Below are 18,913 nucleotides of genomic sequence, written 5' to 3'. Positions count from 1 at the left end.
TGTATCACCTGGTTAACTATACGGGTGACTAGACCATAGCCTACACCGCCAGATATTTTAAGCATTTCAGCAATGATTCCTGATGGGCTGGGGCTTTCCCTATCTTCATGCTTTATTTACCAAGGTACTGTCGATTCAGATATCTGGTCCCTCAGTCAGGTCAACATTTGGCAGACTCTCTTTCTCCCATTCATTCTCTTCATTTAGCAACCTTTCATAGTGGCATCTTCAAGTCTCTCTCCTTGCTGCCTCATTAAATGCAAGTGAGCCATCATCCATGCAGGCACACTTCTCTCCTATAACATCACAATTTTCTCACACACAGTCTTGCAATTCAAAACATTTCAAATTTCTTGTCCTCACGATGCAGAACATTGGCAAATCTCTCCTTTTCTGCTTCCCCTCTGGATAAGTAAACCTGTCTCCTAGCTTCCCTTCTGGCTATCTGATACAGTTCCTTGCTACCATCACAATTCCAGTCCTTCCAGGACTGGTGATGAAAGTCATGAAGAGGGTCATAGCTCAACTAATTAGGGAGATAGTTAGTTTAGGTAAGATACAGTTTGGGTTTGTACCAGGGATAAGCACCACTGATGCTATACTTCTGGTAAGGCAACTGCAGGAGAAATACCTAGCCAAAGATAAACCTATATGCTTGAATTTTGTTGACAAGGAGAAAGCCTTTGACAGGGTCCCCAAATCCCTTATCTGGTGGTCAATGTGGAAACTAGGGTTGGATAAGCCAAAATAAATTATTTTAGTCAGTCATGATATTGTGTACAAGGAAGTGCTGAAAAGTTCCTGGCTTTGGGTAAAAGAAATTAAAGGAGGATCAGTTAATTATGATTTTATTGAACATATCCCGTTCTCAGATTCACATACTTATTGCAGTGGTCCTTCAGTTTTTCTAAATCCTGTAAAAGAATTTCGAAGGTTAGGACTCAAACCAGGCCTTTTGTAATACCCTTAAAGGCAGGAACTTTTCAGTACTCCCTCACACTTTTTCTTTAATTCATTAGTACAACTGGGCATGTTTTTCATTTCCTCTTCACTTATTAGAAACCTCCAACTAATTTGGTAATCAGTCATGTTAACATATTCCACATGTTGCCCTTGTGACATATTATGGCAGAGTCAAAGCAAAACAAATTCTATAGAAGCAAATTAGTTAAGTGGGGTTAAATATTGGACAACAATGTTCTGAATACCAAGTATGTTGCAGGCATATTGTGTGCTTTCACCAAGATCTGTAATACAAAACATCTTGGTTCACCTGGCCATCAGAAATAGGAAATAGACCTTCTGGGAATGAATCACTTGTATTTTCATTGCTTCAGGAGAGAAAGGAAAACAAGCAAGATACTTACATACACTTTACTGCAGCTTGTTATCACCTGCACCAATAATATCTGATTTCAGTTCATAATACAACATTATTATTATCATTATTAAATGAAGTATAAAGGTGGTGAGCTGGCAGAAACATTAGCATGCCAGGCGAAATGCTAAGTGGTATTTCGTCTGTCTTTACCTTCTGTGTTGAAATTCCGCTGAGGTCAATGTTGCCTTTCATCATTTCAGGGTCAATAAATTAAGTATCAGTTGCATAGTGGGGTTGATCTAATCGACTGGTCCCCACCCCAAAAATTTTGGGCTTTGTGTCTAGAGTAGAAAAGATTATTAAATGAGTAGAAAAGATTATTAAATGAAGTATCATCATCATCATTATTATTACTATTATTTTACTAAATTGTGAGCTGGCAGAAATAGCATGCCGAGCAAAATGCTTAGCGGTATTTTGTCTGCTGCTACATTCTGAGTTCAAATTTGACTGAGGTCAACTTTGCCTTTAATCATTTTAGGGTCAATAAATTCAGTGCCAGTTGAGTACTGGAAGTCAATGTGATCAACTATCCCTCTCTCCACAAATTCCAGGCCATGTACCTATAGCAGAAAGGATTGTTGTTGTTGTTGTTGTTATACTACTACGATGGTAAGCTGGCAGAATCATTATCATGCCAGGAAAAAATGCTTAATGATATTTCACCCATCTTTACGTTCTGAGTTCAAATGCTGCCAAGGTCAACACTGCCTTTCATTTTTTGGTGTCAATAAACGAGCACTGGGCTTAATGTAATCAACTATGCCCCTCACTCAAAATTTCAGGCCTTGTGCCCATAGTAGAAAGGATTATTGTTATTATGATAAAACAGTGATGATGACTGTGATTGTGATGATAATTATGGTAATGGTGAGAATGATGATATTTAATTGTCTTTTTACTTTTAATATGATTTTTCATTAAGGTGGAAAGCTGGTAGAATTGTTAGCATGCCATACAAAATGCTTATATACTAAGCACTTCTGGTTTTACAATTTGAGTTCAAATGCTGCTGTGGTTGATTATGCTTTTATCCTTATGGGTTGATAAAATAGGTAGCAGCTGAACACTTGGTGGGTAGGAGGTGGGGGAGGGTCAGTGTAATTAACCTACCCCTCCCCTAAATCTGATGTATCTATGGAAAGCAGGAAAGTTTTTTCTAAAATTGTCATAAATTTCCTATATATGTTTATGGATATGGTCAGTTGAAGGGAACGTTATACCAGATCAAGTCCTTATTTTCAGACTTACAGCGCAAAGGGTGGAATCTACCTGTTCTCTCAACGTCTTTCAAAATCATGGCTTGATTATTAGGTATGTCTCTATTACCAGTATTTTTCTTATCCTTATAGGGTAAAGCCACCTGTCCATTCCCTTCAATCACCTTATTATCTAAACTAAAATTCTTGTTGTATATGATGTGAATTTACCGCTAGTATTATATATAATAAGTTATATATATATTCTTACTATTCTCTATAATTTCTGATTATTGTGTTTTCTTATTTTGATATCTTTACCTATTAACCTCTTATCTCTTATAAATTATTAATGTTCTTAAAGAGAAATATAAACTTCCTAGTTATGTAAGTCTTGAAGAGTTGATTATAACATACTCATAACAAAGTACAAATATTTGTGTATATTTGCGTGTGTGCACATAGTTAAATATGTGTATGTATCTTTGCACAACTTATTTTTCCGATTTTTATTTTTATTCTTAGCTTATAACTAATATAAAGATAGCATGATTTATCCCCCTAGTATAGCATAAGTAAATACCCAGAGCAATCTTTATAGAAACCACCTTATAAGTAAATAATTAAGTACTGGTATGAATATTAAACTAATTCTATGTAATCTTCCCTATCTATTTATCTATTCTGGTTATAATGTCATTTTTAGTAATCTTAAATTTTATCTTCATACAACATAACAATATTGTTTCTCCTTCTTCTTGCTCTATTAGAGAATTTGAGTAAAATTATAATTAATATGTGCAACTGATTAAAAAATTCTATTCATTTATGCAGCTGAGGATAGCCCTGCATTTAAATTGATGTAATGATTGCATTGTTCAGTTAAATGGAGCCGCCTGAAATGGTCATACTGCATCACCTTGTAACAAAAGGTAAATTAAGAGTTGGGCTTTACCAGTTTAGGAAGTATATTTAGATGTGTGCACATAAGGTTTGAAATGTATAAATGCATGTTTTACATAAAGATAACAAAAAAAATCAGAAAGTAATGCTTTTGGTTAACAAACATAATTTATTCCTTGCTCATACACGAAGCATCAGGCACAACAGAGATAAGCGTACAAGACAATAGGGTGTTGGAGGCATGAGTTAATTCCTTAATACACATCAAAGTAGTTAGTTCCAGTACTTGGCAGCAAATCTAAAATATCCAATAAGTTTTGAAGTGGTAGTGAGGCAAGGTAGAAATCCCACAGTGTGTCGAGCTAGACAAGCCACAAGCTCATCGATAGTTTAGTGTCAACATCTGAATGGGATAAAGCAAAGCAGCAACGAAAGGGAATAAGATGTTAATGTTCCACCATTTAGACAGCGACTAGATAAAATGCCTTAGAAAAGCACACGCTATTACTCTGGGCAGAAGTTGTCATATGTCTTCCTCTGCCATTAGCTTTTAAAGAGCAGTGGAACGCAGAACCAGTGTGCTACTATGCTGGGGTGAAGTAATTCGCCTGCCCTGCTAATGCTACAACCTCCTGATATCCTGTTGCTTATTTTGATTAAATATATATATATATATATATATATTTATACACACATACTCAAAGCAAATAAACAAACAATATAGTTAACAATAACAAACAACAAGAGGATGTGCACAAAAAGTATATTAGTTTGACACTTAATTAAAAGAGAGTTTTTGACATCTCCAGCATAGCTATTTGTTGAAAAAGAAAAAGGTAAAAGAGCAAAGAAGGGAAGAAAAAAAATAACCAACAGCATGTGTGTAGTTACATTGCTGAAGTCACTGGTCACAGTTGTAAAATGATTGTCACTACCATACAAGCAGTGATATTCATTTCCAATATTCTGCATGAACATATCTGACTATGAAGAAATATTACCTTGCTTGGAAACAGGAGACAAAATGTAGAAAATTTGCCTTAAATAATTGCAGTCTGACCCACGCAAGCATGGAAGGTAAATGATAGTGACAATATATATGTATGCATGTATTCATACACACGCGCGCATACACACACACACACACACACACACACAAAGCTTTCCTCCCTTTATTGAAATTCAGATATTTCAGTAACTTATTTCTGTCTTTTTAATATCTTTCAAAACTACTCCCAGCTTCTTTTGCAGAGAAATACCAGAAACTTTTGTCTCTACAATATGTAAAATTATGTTCTTAAGAATGACTACTGAAGACTAAAAATATATATATCATGTGGAAATTTTCTGTATAGCCTTGGTTTAGGTGATAAAATAAAAAAACATTATATTATATATAAATATAAAATATATAAAGACTTATACGTACACTAGAAAAGCTTACATAGAAATTCTTTTTTAATAACTACTTTAGAATATAAATTCATTATTCATGTGCTGCAAATTATCAATAAATCTACAACAGAAAAAAAATCTGCAAATTCAAAATATTTAATGGTGGTACAAACGCTGAGCAAAAGAACTAAACAACTCATGCAGTTTATTCATGTGTGTGTGTGCACATTTGTGCATTTGTGTGTGTGTGTGTTTAGGTTGGTTGGTTCGTAGGTAGGTAGGTATACTTCCTCTGCCATTGAAAAATCTGCTCCAAATTAGCATTAAAATACCAATGAGGAAGATAATAAACATATTCCCATGCACATACATGGACACACACATAAAAATGATGACGATTATATTGAATTTATGCACAAGGCCAGCAATTCTAGTAGAGTAGGGGAGGTAAGTCAATTATATGGAAACGCCCCTCACCCACCATTTGACTGGTACTTTATTTTATCAACCCTGGAGGTGAGGAAAGGCAAAGATGACTCCAGCAGAATTTTAACACAGCACATAAACACAAATATGCTAGTTGCTGTTTCAACATATTGTGTTTCGTCAGCCAGAAGTATTCAGACCTTTGAGCTTAAACACTAGTGTCACAGAATCCCTTGTACCAATGAGCCCAGAGTATTATGAACATACTATTGTCATAAAAGGGAGAAACTGTTTTCCTGCGACATACACAACAGTGACTAGCATATGATTAAATCTGCCAGAAGGTATTAAGAATAAATATGCAAAGCATCATTTTAGATCTCACTGTATGTAGAGCAAATAACAATTTTTACTGGTTGGCAGATATAAGCACTGATCAGAAAACAGTTGGTTCACTGAAATTATAAGCAAAGTCTGTGGCTTGTTTAAGTTCAAAGGACCAAGTACATCTGGCTGACAAGACACAACATGTCGAAACACAGTGTCCCAGAATCCCAAGAACAAATGGATTGAATGTGTTATGAATACACTATCAATGTAAAAAGGGAGAAGTTGTTCTCCTGTGACATACACAACAGCTACTAGCACGTATGCATTTCGATCAGCTGGAATATATTAAAAATAAATATGCAAATCTTCATTGTTAGTGATAGCTGTTTTATTCCCATAATAAAGCCAACTGATTTCCCATTTCAATTTCAAAATTTCAATTTCTTGACAAAATAAGCTTTGCCATGACCATCAACAAATCTCAAAAGTAAACACTAAAAGTTGTTAGAATCTGGTGGGTCTTGTCTATTGCATAATCAGTTTTATATTGATACTTCAAGAATTAGGAACCCAGGTTGTCTTTTCATCATAGGGCACAAAGTAAAACCAAGAATATTGTTTAACTTAAAGCTTTGAAATGAACAAGTAACTAAGCAGAATTTCAATTCTGACTGCTAGGACAATACACAGAAACATAGTGTTTACGGTATACTGAAATTTCTACATTACTTCAATACCCAGGTATTGCAAGGTAGGTTTGCATCTATGTGTGCATATGTGCATGCATGCACATGAGTATGAGTGTGTGTGTGTGCATATGTGCATGCATGCACATGAGTATGAGTGTGTGTGTGTGCATGTGTATGAATGTATGTAATTGTATGTAAATTGATAACACATTATGAATTGAATTTCCAGTAAATTCTACCAGAAATCAATGCAATAGTTTGAAACATATCTGATGCAAAGAAATTGTTAGAGATAAATCAATAACAGGCAACACTTAAGCTGTGATTATATATATATATATACATATATGTACATATATTTACAAACACACACACATTAAGGAAGTTGTATTAGTAAAACAAAATATAACTGTTAGTAGCAAGGAAGTTGTTTCTTATTAAGAATTTGTAAGAAAATAGAAGGAAATAAAGACATTTTGATGTATTTAGTTGGTTTCAATTACTCTTTTTTAAATATTCATTTAATCTGATGTAATATATATATATATATATATATGAATTTATAAATATATATTCAGGGCAAGCTAGTATGTATACACGCCCACCTGCATGCTAGAAGAAGATGCGAAATGTCTCTAAGCTACCTTAAGATATCACTGGATACGCACACACACACACACACACACACTTGAAAAATATATGAGAAGGTGAATTTCTGTCTATCTAAAAAATGTTGCATAATCAATAGTAATCTTCAAGCTATTTGAAGAATTAAGAGTACTTTAAAGAGCTTATATTTTTACAGTGTCTGCTTACAAACTCATAAATACAAGACAATTGTTTTAATCGATTTAAAAAAAAGGTTTCTAAAGAGCAACATGGTATTAGTCTACTTATGTGACACACATTTGTCTAAGAATGAAGTAGTATGGTGGGGCAAATTGGGTATTAGTTTTGGTTGAAAATAAGTTGTAGTATAAGCACTTTCATCACAGTTTAAAGCTATTGCAGAATGTGAACTCAGCACTCCAAAATAATTAATTTAATAACTGGTTAAGTCTACATTGACCTAATTGCTTGTAGAAGTGAATGGTATCTACTTATGGTGCCTTTTTACAGAAGTATGAGATGAGCCAGCAAGAGCTTATGTGTCAGGCCATGGACATAAATACTGTATTTATGTACAGGATTTGAACCATTACCTCTTCCATCAGAGACTAACACTCAGTCAACATAGAGGTAACACAGTCACAATTTGTGGTAAGCAGTTTGCTTCCCAATGAAATGATTCCAGATTCAATCCCACTGAGTGGCACTTTGGGCAGCTGCCTTCTACAATATCCCTGGTCTGATCAAAGCCTTGTGAGTGGATTTGATAGACAGAAAATGAAAGAAGGCCAAGGAATGAATGAATGAGTGAATGAATGATTATGCAGGTGTGTGTGTGTGTGTTTGTGTATGTGTGTGTGTGTGTATGTGTGTGCACGCGTGCGTACGTGCTTTTTGTTTCTTTGCCTCGACATCACATGATAGTTGTAAATGAATGTTTCAGTGATGCAGGCAGTGCTCTTCATTCTCAATCTCTTATGAGAACATATCTGGCACAGGAAAATAGCTTACTCGGAAACAGGCAAGGGTTGGTGACAGAAAGAGCATCTGGCTGTAGAATGTCTGCCTCAACAAAACACTGTCTGACCCATGCAAGCATGGAAGAATTGGCACTAAACGATGATGTTAATGATGAATAATTGTCAGAAAATTCTAATCCATTACCATCTTAACATATTTGATGAAAAAAAAAAAATGAAACTGCAGCAAAACTTGAGTGAAATCCTAATTAGCTCACTTTAAAATTAAAGCTATTCACAAAAATACTCGGACTGTTCTGAAAACTATTTCCTTTCCACCACTTCATCTTTTGGAGACTTGCATCAGGCGTGTTGATAAACACACTACATTGCGTGTTAATTATAGGATTTGTGAAGCATTGTTCCATCATTATATCTTTTAAATCTGTTAATACTCAATTCACTGCTTCTCAATAAAATAATGTAGTCATTGAAATTAACACACTCATCCATCATTAAATCACAAGAGGCTCCAAGGATTTTCAGCCACAGTCTTATGCTTGAAAAAGATTGTGAGACACTAGTTATATATAACTAAAGCAAGAGTGGGAGGAAAAATAAAGAAGAAAAAAAAATGAAGAAAAAACTAAAAGAACAACAAAAACAGTGCACTGAACTCTATTAGACACTTGCTCAAAATTATGTCAGTTAGTGGTGATGATGATGATAGTGGTGGTGGTGGTGGTGGTGGTGGCAGTGGTGGTGGTGGCAGTGGTGATGGTGGTGATGTGAAGGGGTTCTTCTCATATCAGGCATTTGGCGTTTATGACGCATTTGGCGTTTACAATAAAAAAGAGATTAATGAATGAAATCTATTCAGATAAACATCTTCAGAATATTACCAAACTACAAAAGATATCCAATATTAGAAGATACTTAGCATCAGAAGTTACTCAACATCAGAAGTTATCCAACAATAAAAGACACTGCACATCAAAAAATATATCCAACTTCAGAAGATAGCCAACAATAGAAGGTACTCAACATCTGGGGACACCTCACATCAGAAGATACACAATATAAGAATTCGGCTGCTATTTCTCTAACAGATCAAGCTAATGCATGGTGCCTTCCTTGTTGGTTCAAATTATTTCAATGGTTGTATGTAAAATATAGCCATTAGAATTTATGAATTAGTCATTGGATTTATGAATTATTAATTGGAAAGAATTGGACAAAAGACATTGTCTGAAGCATGTATGTTTACTTTATCTCCAAGTACAACAACTTACATCTCTTTAATTTTTCAGTTACAGATGGTTGTTGTTATTTTGGTCAGGTCACTCCCAAATAAACAAACCTATGCTCAAAGACATTCCAGCTATGATCATCCTGTCTGTTTTCCAGACTAACTGATCTAATGTTTCCCTTTTTAATAATGGCAAAGTTTAATTCAAAGAGAATTGGCTGCTGTTTCTAGCAGGCTCCTCAGTCTTGTAATAAATATAAAGCTACTGTTGTGCAAGAGTATGACACTCCCTGGTGAGAATGAACTGGATCACTACATATAAATAGTAGCGGTCTGAATAAGTGAGGTAGTTCATGCTAATTCTGTTTGCTGTTGGTTTAATCATTTTTGATCCCTGTTAGATGTGAGTTACATTGTTAATTATTTGCTGAAGGTCTCCCGTAAGGGTTAGCCTAATTGTTGAACCTCATTGTTGAATTGTTAGTTGCTGTTTTTTGCCTGTGATTTTATATTTTTCTTCCCCATTTATGGGTGAAGTAGAGAAAAAAAAAAAGAATGGAGTACGAACCAGTTCCAGCTGGCAGCTATGCTTCAGCCACAGGAAGAAGTTTAACTGCAGACATATTATAGGTTTGTGAGGTGAAGATGGAGCAAAGGAAGTTGAAGGAGTTCAATGGATTAATCAAGAAGGAGGGAACCAGTTTGAGGTTGACCCCACCACAAGATTTTACAGCTAGTGTAACGAAGCAAACAGTAGTATATAGAACACTGTTCACGGCAATGAAAAGAATTGAAATAGCCACAGTGGAATCCATAGAGGAATGTTTGAAGGAGGTAAAAAGTCTCACAACATTCTACACCAGAGGGAGAAGATACAGCACAGTGGAGGTAAGGTTCACTAGTGAACAAGAAGCGATAAACCACTCCACTGTGGCGCTAAGGACACCAGAGTGGGTAATTCTGCCAACTTACTGTGGCAAATGAGTGGCCAGGGTAAGGATTGGCAGAGTACCCCCAGATATTGAGGAGGTGTGGCTGGTAGCAGCTATTATGAATAATATGGAGTAGGACGTAAAAGTTTTAAAAGTAACGAGGACAAAAGAGATAAAAGTGCCATCCAAGTCAGTTTACAAGACTTACACAAGATAGTGGAGGGGGTGATACTGCTGGAAGACGTGAGATTGAGAGTAGTGGTGGAGGGAAGACCTCCAACCTGTTACCAGTGTGGAGTAAGGGGACACATGAGAGCAAGGTGTTCCCAGAAAGAAGATAAAGGTGTGGAGGAACAGCAGTAACAGGGTACCAAGCAAGAGCAGAGGGCTGAAGTGACGGCCCCAGTAAGTGAGAAGTGTCCGGAGAATGTGGAGGAGGAATATACAGTGGCAAATAGAAAAAAAAGGAAGGTATAATGGACTCACCACCAAAGAGTCCATTAAAGAAAAGGAAGGAAAGTAAATAGGAAGAGACATGACATGAGGTCCCAACAACATCAACAAGAGAAGCCAACATGGAAAATCAAGTGGGACCACAGGAACAAGTAACTAAAAAAGAACCAAAATAAGTGGCATATGGTGATTTATGCGAAAAGCACGAAGATTGAAAAGAAAATAATGAAAATGAAGTCGGTAATAAGAGTGAAGCTAACAACAGAATACTAGCCAGAGAGTACCAAGGCAATTACAATTGACAAGGAGAGATGTGCAAGACTGAGAGAATTGTATGGAAATAGGATAGACCCAACTGGAGTACATGTGGAGTTTATGAGGGCCTTACATAAAATGGTAAAAAAAAAATGTAAGTAAATGTTTGAAATTCTAATGACTGTAAAACAGATGTAAAAAGAGGAAAAAAATGATATTAAAAATGTTAAACTAAAACATTTAAATGATACTGCTTGTGAGTGGGGAGCACGTAGCTATTTTATCTTCATTATTATTGTTCGTCCTTCATTCTTTTGTCCTGTATTTTTTCTCCTCATTGTGGTGTTCTGTCTGTCCTTGTGCTGTCCCCTCTTTGTATAAAGCCTGAGTGATTTAATAAAGAAAAGAGTTCATGCTAGTTCCACAGTTTGTGTGTTGGTAGTTCAAAGTTTACAGTTTCAGTAAGTATGTTGGTTCTTAAAAGATTGTTGTTATGTTACAAGTGGTTACTGCCGTTTGTTTTGATCATATTGTTAGAAAAGTAGAAAGTAAGGCTTTTACTATGCAAGGTAGCTACTGCTGAACATGAGCATTACTGTAACTTTATTCTGCTCAAAAAGTCAAGTGAGATTGGTTTCCAAGAAACTGTAGAACTGCTTTCAAAAATATTTTGTGAGAAAGGTTCATTATTCAACACAAGAATGGAGTGTTGGAACTTAACAAAAAATGATATTCCTCATTTTATCACCTAAGCCAGAGTAGTCATCCGTATGTGTGAAAATTTAAAACTCCAGGATCTCACTCAGGATATGTTCAAATCACTTATCTTCATGCAAATACTTATATCACCTGAAGATAGAGAAATTCAGGCAAGGATTCTTTCAAAAATGGAGCAAGTGCACCAGGATTTATCTCTATAGACCATTGCAGAAGAATGTCAGACTATGGTAAATCTTAAACATGATGTAAAAAAAAAAACAAGATAATGACTGGAAAAATTCAAATGTAATGTCCCAGGAAGCACAATCAAAAAAGTGTTTGGCCCCAATCTGTGTTATGGTTGTGGAGGCCTACACTACAAAAAGGATTGTCTATTTAAAAGCAAAAAGAACTATAGTTGTTAGAAGCTGGGACACGGGAGTTCTTATTGAAAAACAAGACTATGAGGCTCAAACACAAAAAATTGTAAGGTGTTTTCAGTAGAGAGTGAATGCGACAGAAAAACAAGAAAATTCGTGCACGTTAAAATAAATGATGGGAATACTAAATTACAGTTAGACATAGATAGTGACATCTCGATTATAAATGTGGATACTTGGAAAACAATTAGCAAATTGAGATAATGTAAAACAGTGAAAATAGCACGTAGTGTAATGGGCGATAAATTACATTTTATGGGCAAAACATGTATTGATGTCACATTTTGAGGAGAGACATGTGAAGCAACATTATTCATTGTGTATAATATAATCAATCTGTTTGGCACAGATTGATTAGAACTATTCAATTTATGGTGCCTCCCAATAAATCTTTACTACAATAACACAAATGATTGTCCCATTAAAAACAAGTCTTCAGAAGAACTGAAAAACAATATTGAACAAAATGTTCCTGCAAGTGTTATCAGAGGATTTAGGTCTATGTAGAAAGATGGAATCTTATTTACAAGTAAATGAAAATGCTGTACCGGTATTTAGAGCAAAGAGAAAAGTACCGTTCATGGCAACTGAAACCATAAATGAAGAGTTGGACAGACTTGAAAAGAGTGGAATCATCAAAAAGGTGGAGTACTCAAAATGGACAGCAATGGACAGCAAAATGTGTCACAAAAAAATAATAAGATTAGGCAGTACACCAATTTCTCTATAGGTTTGAACAACTGCTTAAAAACATACTACCATCCACTCCCAACTGCAGAGGACATTTTTTTCAAAGTTAAATGGTGGAAAAACTTTTCCCAAATTAGATCTGTCTGAAGCCTATTTACAGATAAAAGTAAATGATAAATACTCAAAGTATTTAACAATAAATACACACAGAGGATTGTATAGATACATATGATTACCTTTTGGATTAAAAGGGGCACCAGCAATATTCCAGCAAATCATGGATACTATGTTATCTGATTGTGAATTTGAAATCCTGTACTTGAATGATATTTTAATCAAGAGTAATTCTCATTAACAGCATGTGGAACACATAAAAGCTGTATTTAAGAAAATTAAAGATTTCAAGTTCAGTTTGAGTAAAGAAAAATGAAAATTCTTTCTACCCCAAATTAAATACTTTGGTTAAATAAAATTGATAAAAGTGGCAGACGTCCTGACCCATTGAGGGTAGACGCAATAAGCGATATGCCAGCACTGACAAATATTCCAACTTTACAAGCATTTCTTAGATTGGCAAACTATAATCAAAACTATATCCCTAATATGCACAAGTTAAGAACTCCATTGAATGACTTATTAAAAAAAGGAGTAAAGTGGAGTTGGTCCACTAAATACCAGAACACTTTTGAAGAAATAAAAAATTCTAATCTTAGACTTGTCGTTAGCACATTATGATCCCAAAATGGACATCATTGTAGCATCTAATGCTTCCGAGCATGGATTAGGTGCAGTTCTACTACATAAGTACGTAGACAGGTACAAAACCAGTGGTTCATGTTTCGCACTAGCTAATAATGGCAGAGAAGAGATGAAGTCAAATTGAAAAGGAGACCCTAGCAATTATTTTTGCAGTTAAAAAATTTTATCCTGTCTTTTTTTCATAGGTCTGTTCATTTCGGAGTGACCTAACCAAAATAGCAACAACCATCTATAACTGAAAAATTAAAGAGATGTAAGTTGTTGTGCCAGATGAGAAAGTAAGCATGAATGCTTCAGACAATGTCTTTTGTCCAATTCTTTCCTATCCAATCACTAATTCATAAATTCTAATGGCTATCTTTTACATACAACCATTGAAATAATTTGAATCAACAAGGAAGGTTCTGTGCATTAGCTGTTCGAGAAACAGCTGCCAAATTTAACACCCATCACATCTGCTCATCAAAAAGATCATATTAAACAATATAGATATACAAGAAATAAAAGATGGAATGGTCATGGCTGGAATGTCTTTAGTCATACTTTTACTCATTTAGGGCTAGCCTGGAGCTAAACGAAATGACAGCAACATAACAGACCAATTAGTTATTATTTTAGCACTGTTATATCATTAAAGACTATGTTTGTGGATACACTTAAGTTTTATCATTCAGTCATTGCACTGCAGCCATGCTTTGAAGGGTTTTAATCAAACAAACTAATTCCAATGCTTACTATTTTTCAGTCTGGTACTTATTCTATCAGTCTCTTTTGGTGAATTGCTATGTTACAGAGATGTAAACAAACTCAAACTGGTTGTCGAGTGACATGGAAGGGATACACACAAAGACACACACACACACACGACGGGGTACAACACAGCCTTTATCAACCAAATTAACTCACAAGGCATTGGTAAGTCCAGGGCTATAGAAGAAGACATATGCCCAGTTAGCTGTGCAGTGGAAATAACTTAATCCCTCTTCAGATATTCCTTTAATTGGGATTAAGTTTCATGTGGTAAAACAGTTTCTCTTTTATTTATTGTTTTTTTTAACTTCTTTTAATAACAAAATACGAAGCAAATATTCCAGTGTCACACACCACCAACTGCTAGGCAGCTGAAGATGGGGATGGATATTTGATATGTATGTTTGTTTGTTAATCTTTTATATCATGGGATCTCATTATTTTGTATTGTCTTTCAAACTTGTAAGGTTGAACATGTTTTGTGGTTCATTGTTTATCATGATTACATATATTGATATTGCTTGAGTGACTTCATAGATAATCTTGTTAGGCTCAGATAATACTTAATTCATGGTTTCTAGTGTCAATGGTGGTTTCTGAAAGCCAGTGTCAATGGTGGTTTTTGAAATTGAGCTGGAAACTACAGCCTAGAAGATGAGCTTCATCCAGGAAGATCTTAGAGCTCAACAAGGATGTACTACAAATCCTGGTGCAACAAAATCCCATTGTAACTGTTGAGGAACTAGCAGAGAAGCTTGGATTTGGTCATTCAGCCATTCATAAACCCCTGCGTGCCAGTGAGAATTTACCATCTTTGGTTTCAAGAGGAAAGGTTTCTTCCATCAGGATAATGCTCAGCCACATAGAGTGAGGAGGGACATTCCAAAGGCTGAAGCAGTTTGAATAGGAAATGATGCTCCACCCACCATATTTGCCAGGCATTGTCCCATCTGATGATCATTTATTCTGCAGTCTTCAAAATCATTTGGATGGAAAAAATATGAATTTTGTAGACAAGGTCAGAACAGTACTGGAGGAGTATTTTATGCACAGGCAAATGAATTTTGGAAGCGCAACCTTGTAAGTCTTTCAGAGAGATGGAAAAGCATTGTAGAAAATGAAGAAAAGTATATTTCAGATTAAAAAAGAACTTACTTTATATATATATATATAACGAAGGTAAAAGAGATTAAAGAATCCAAGTGAATAATTTATAAGCACTCTGCAATGATCAAACTCTGCTAATCAAATTGTCTTGTGGATAACACAGTATACATGTACAGGGGTTGGACAAAATAATGGACACACCTAGCATCATAATTTTGAAATATCTATAAAACTGTCAACAGCTTGTTTATTTTTATGTTGTTTGACTTATTATTAGTGTTGCTTAATATGTTTTGCTAAAATTGCTGTTTCTTTTCAGATATCATCAGAAAAAGGTAATTAAACTTCATTAAAATGACAGATCTATCAGACTTTGAAAGAGGTCAAATTGTTGGTGCTCGTATGACAGGCATTAGCATAATGAAAACAGCCAAAATGTTTGGTGTATCAAGAAGTACTGTCTCAAAAGTAATAACAGATTTTGAGAAAGAGGGAAAAAAACTACTCGTTGAAACAATGCTCCAGAAGCAAACCAAAACTTTCAGATAGGGTCTGTCAGACTTTTACACAAATTGTTAGAAAGGATCACAAAAGTACAGCTCCTAGAATTACTGCAGAGCTTAATGACCACCTTTAGGATCCAGTTTCCACAAAAACTGTTCATTGGGAGCTGCACAAAGCTGGATTTCATGGGAGGGCTGCAATCAGAAAACCACTACTTTCAAGAGCAAACATTGCAAAGCGTTTAGAGTGTAGTAAAAACCTACAGAATTGGACCCTAGGGCAGTGGAAGAATGTTATTTTCTTGGACGAGTCTTCCTTAACCTTATTTCCAACCACCGGCCGAGGATACATGTGGAAACAGCCAAAAGAAGCATTTGACCCAGACAGCCTTCTTCCAACTTTTAAACATGGAGGAGGATCTGTGATGATCTGGGGGTCTATATCTTGGAAATCTGCCAGCCCAATAGTTTCCCTTCATGGCAGAATTAATAGCCAAGACTAATTTTATCTGATCAAATTCATCCTATGGTTGTGGAACTGTTTCCGGAGGGAAACATAATCTTTCAGGATGATAATGCACCAATTCACACAGCTAAAGTTGTTACTGAATGGCACAAGTAACATTCTAGTGAAGTTGAACATCTTATCTGGCCACCACAGTCCCCAGATGTCAGTATTATTGAACATTTAAGGTGAACTTTAGAAGAACAAGTAAAGAGTCGATATTCTCCACCATCATTACTACAAGAACTTGAGATTGTTTTAGCTGAAGAATGGACAAAAATTACTTTAGAAACAATTCAAATTTTGTACGAGTCTATACCTCATAGAATTCAAGTTGTAGTTACTGCGAAAGGCAGTCGTACTCCATATCAAAATAAATTTGTTTGAAATGTTAAGGTGTTTCCATTATTTTGTCCAACATTGTATGCATATAGATGTGTGTGCATGTGTGTGTGTGTGTGAGAGAGAGAGAGAGAGAGAGAGAGAGAGAGAGAGTGAGAGAAGAGAGAGAAAGTGTGTGTGTAATAGTGTAATAGTACTATAATAATCAAACTATAATAATTACCCTTGGCCAACCAATGACTAATGAGTGAATTTGGTAGGCAAGGGTCAGTGAACTGGGTTAAATTACCCCAAGTGGGGTAAATATGAAATTCTTGGGGGTAATGAGGAACTCATTAGACATAAGTAAAATTATATAAAAAATGTGTTCCTTATTATTTCAGAAAATTTTCTTCTGGCAACACTGAATTTATCCAACGTAATGAATGTGCCTAGGAGATGTCATGCCATTTTGAACTACAAACAATTTGGTTACTAAGGTGTTGTCAACATCATTTCTTCAAAACCTGAAGTGCAAAAGTTTACAGAAAAATCCTTTTGTTTCATAATGAGGCTATTAATTTATTCTAATGCATTTGTTTTATACTCTTTATATTTATACTTGTCTTCTCCCTATAAATAGAGTCAATAAACCTTTTGAATTCAAAGAATCTATGATTTTCTTCCTTTCAAATCAAACAGATAATGTTGGTGTAAATAAATCTATTTTGGGGTTATTGGTTAAAAACGTTCCTTGACCCCCTACACTATACAAAGTCCATCATACATATACATATTTGTGTGTGTCTGTGTTGGTGTATGTGTGGGCATATGCTTGTGTATGTGTACATGTGAGTATGCACATCTAAGGGTATCTGTGTTTAGATTCCATGATTGCATGACTTAGAGTTGATGTTCCCTCTTGTCATTTTTTGTTAATACATTGTCCATTCAGTCTATGTTTTCAAATACAAGAAACGATAACTTCCTTACTTGAGAAAAAAAATGCAACAGCAGCTGGAAGAGTATCTTGCTGTAGAACAGTATGTATTTTCCACAATATGTATTTGCCTAACCCATGTAGGCACGGAAAAATGGATGTTAAAACATATAAATAAACATACAGTATATACAGTTGTTTGGTGTCAGTTGTACAGTAAAGGAAAAACAAAAAACTCCCCTACAACACACTGGAAAGAAACATAAAATCACTCCTAACAAATATAAATTCCACACCATGTATATTTTAAAGAAGTCGACTCCTTTCCTCTTTCCCTATCTCTCTGGACATACGTATGAACATAAGTATGTAGATATGTATGCAGGTATATATGTGTGTGTGTGTGTGTGTGTGTGCATGTGCATTAAATGAATGTCATAAAATGTAGACAAAAAGAAAATAATAGCAATATGAGCAAGCTAAACTTAGACATATTGGTTATGGTCCTGGAAAATTTCCAGTTAGAGTAATGCCTCTCTTCTTTTTCTCAGTTCAATTATAATGTGATAGCATAGACACAAAATTCCATAAATGGTGCATCTATATGTTTATGGTTCTGTATTTATGGCTATCATTAGAACTTCAGTTATTACATAAATAAATATCCTTTCTAAAATGTATGAACATCACCACTTTCACTTCCCTATAATGCTATATCAATTAGGCATCATGCCAATGTAAAGAATCATTATCATTATCATTGGCACTGGATTGGCAAAATTATTAGAACCTGCAGTACTTAATCACAGCTCATTATTTTTAAAGTTCACATCCTGCTGAAATTAACTTTGTTTTTCATCCTTAAAGAATCAACAAAAAAAAAAAAGTACCAGTCATATCAGCATAATTAAACGATCCTTTTCTTTCAAAAAAGGATAAAAAACAACTCTAAAATTAAAAATTAAAAAACAAAAATTGAACATGTGTATATGAAGAGAAGCAACTCTGACAAATACAGTAAATCTAGACATGTTTCAGTTTCATTAGACCTCATCAGTATAAAGCTTACTCTTATCAATACTTGCCAGATTATGGTGAGAGAATATATTGATTTTGAGTTAATAAACAGTAGTAGGCATGGAAATTATTAAGGGATGTCTTCCATATGAAATAATCTTCAGTTTGTATATTATTGTTTTCTTTTATATAACAAAATGTCTTTTATTCTCTTATAATAGTTATTCACTTACTTCTGTTTGCTTCAAAATATTTTACAGACACACTATGATTACTCTGTATTCTCTATTTGTATTAGGCTTCTTTCATATATGCATAGAAGTTATATCATATCTAAATCAGTAAATTTAGGAAGCAATATGCAGTTTTCTGCTTTTTCCATTTTCAATTCACTTAACTTCT

The 18,913-nt window shown here is 34.8% G+C and overlaps 2 protein-coding genes and 1 long non-coding RNA gene across 9 annotated transcripts in view; 1 reads left to right on the top strand and 2 right to left on the bottom strand.

The window, feature by feature from the left end:
• LOC115211016 (potassium channel subfamily T member 2-like) overlaps window positions 1–18,913 on the top strand; it is a 752,122-nt gene that overhangs the window by 76,891 nt on the left and 656,318 nt on the right. The window lies entirely within an intron of this gene.
• The window catches only part of LOC115211004 (glycosaminoglycan xylosylkinase-like), a 411,994-nt gene that overhangs the window by 163,772 nt on the left and 229,309 nt on the right, over window positions 1–18,913 (bottom strand). The window lies entirely within an intron of this gene.
• On the bottom strand, window positions 187–16,934 carry LOC118762640. Its single transcript, XR_004998402.1, has 3 exons — window positions 16,865–16,934; window positions 16,115–16,117; window positions 187–197 (listed from the first exon to the last, which is right to left on the bottom strand). It is a non-coding gene; the product is annotated as an uncharacterized LOC118762640 (long non-coding RNA).

Source organism: Octopus sinensis, linkage group LG1 (assembly GCF_006345805.1).
Source record: "Octopus sinensis linkage group LG1, ASM634580v1, whole genome shotgun sequence".
Taxonomy (NCBI): Eukaryota; Metazoa; Mollusca; class Cephalopoda; order Octopoda; family Octopodidae; genus Octopus; species Octopus sinensis.
This window is presented reverse-complemented; position numbering and strand designations above follow the sequence as displayed.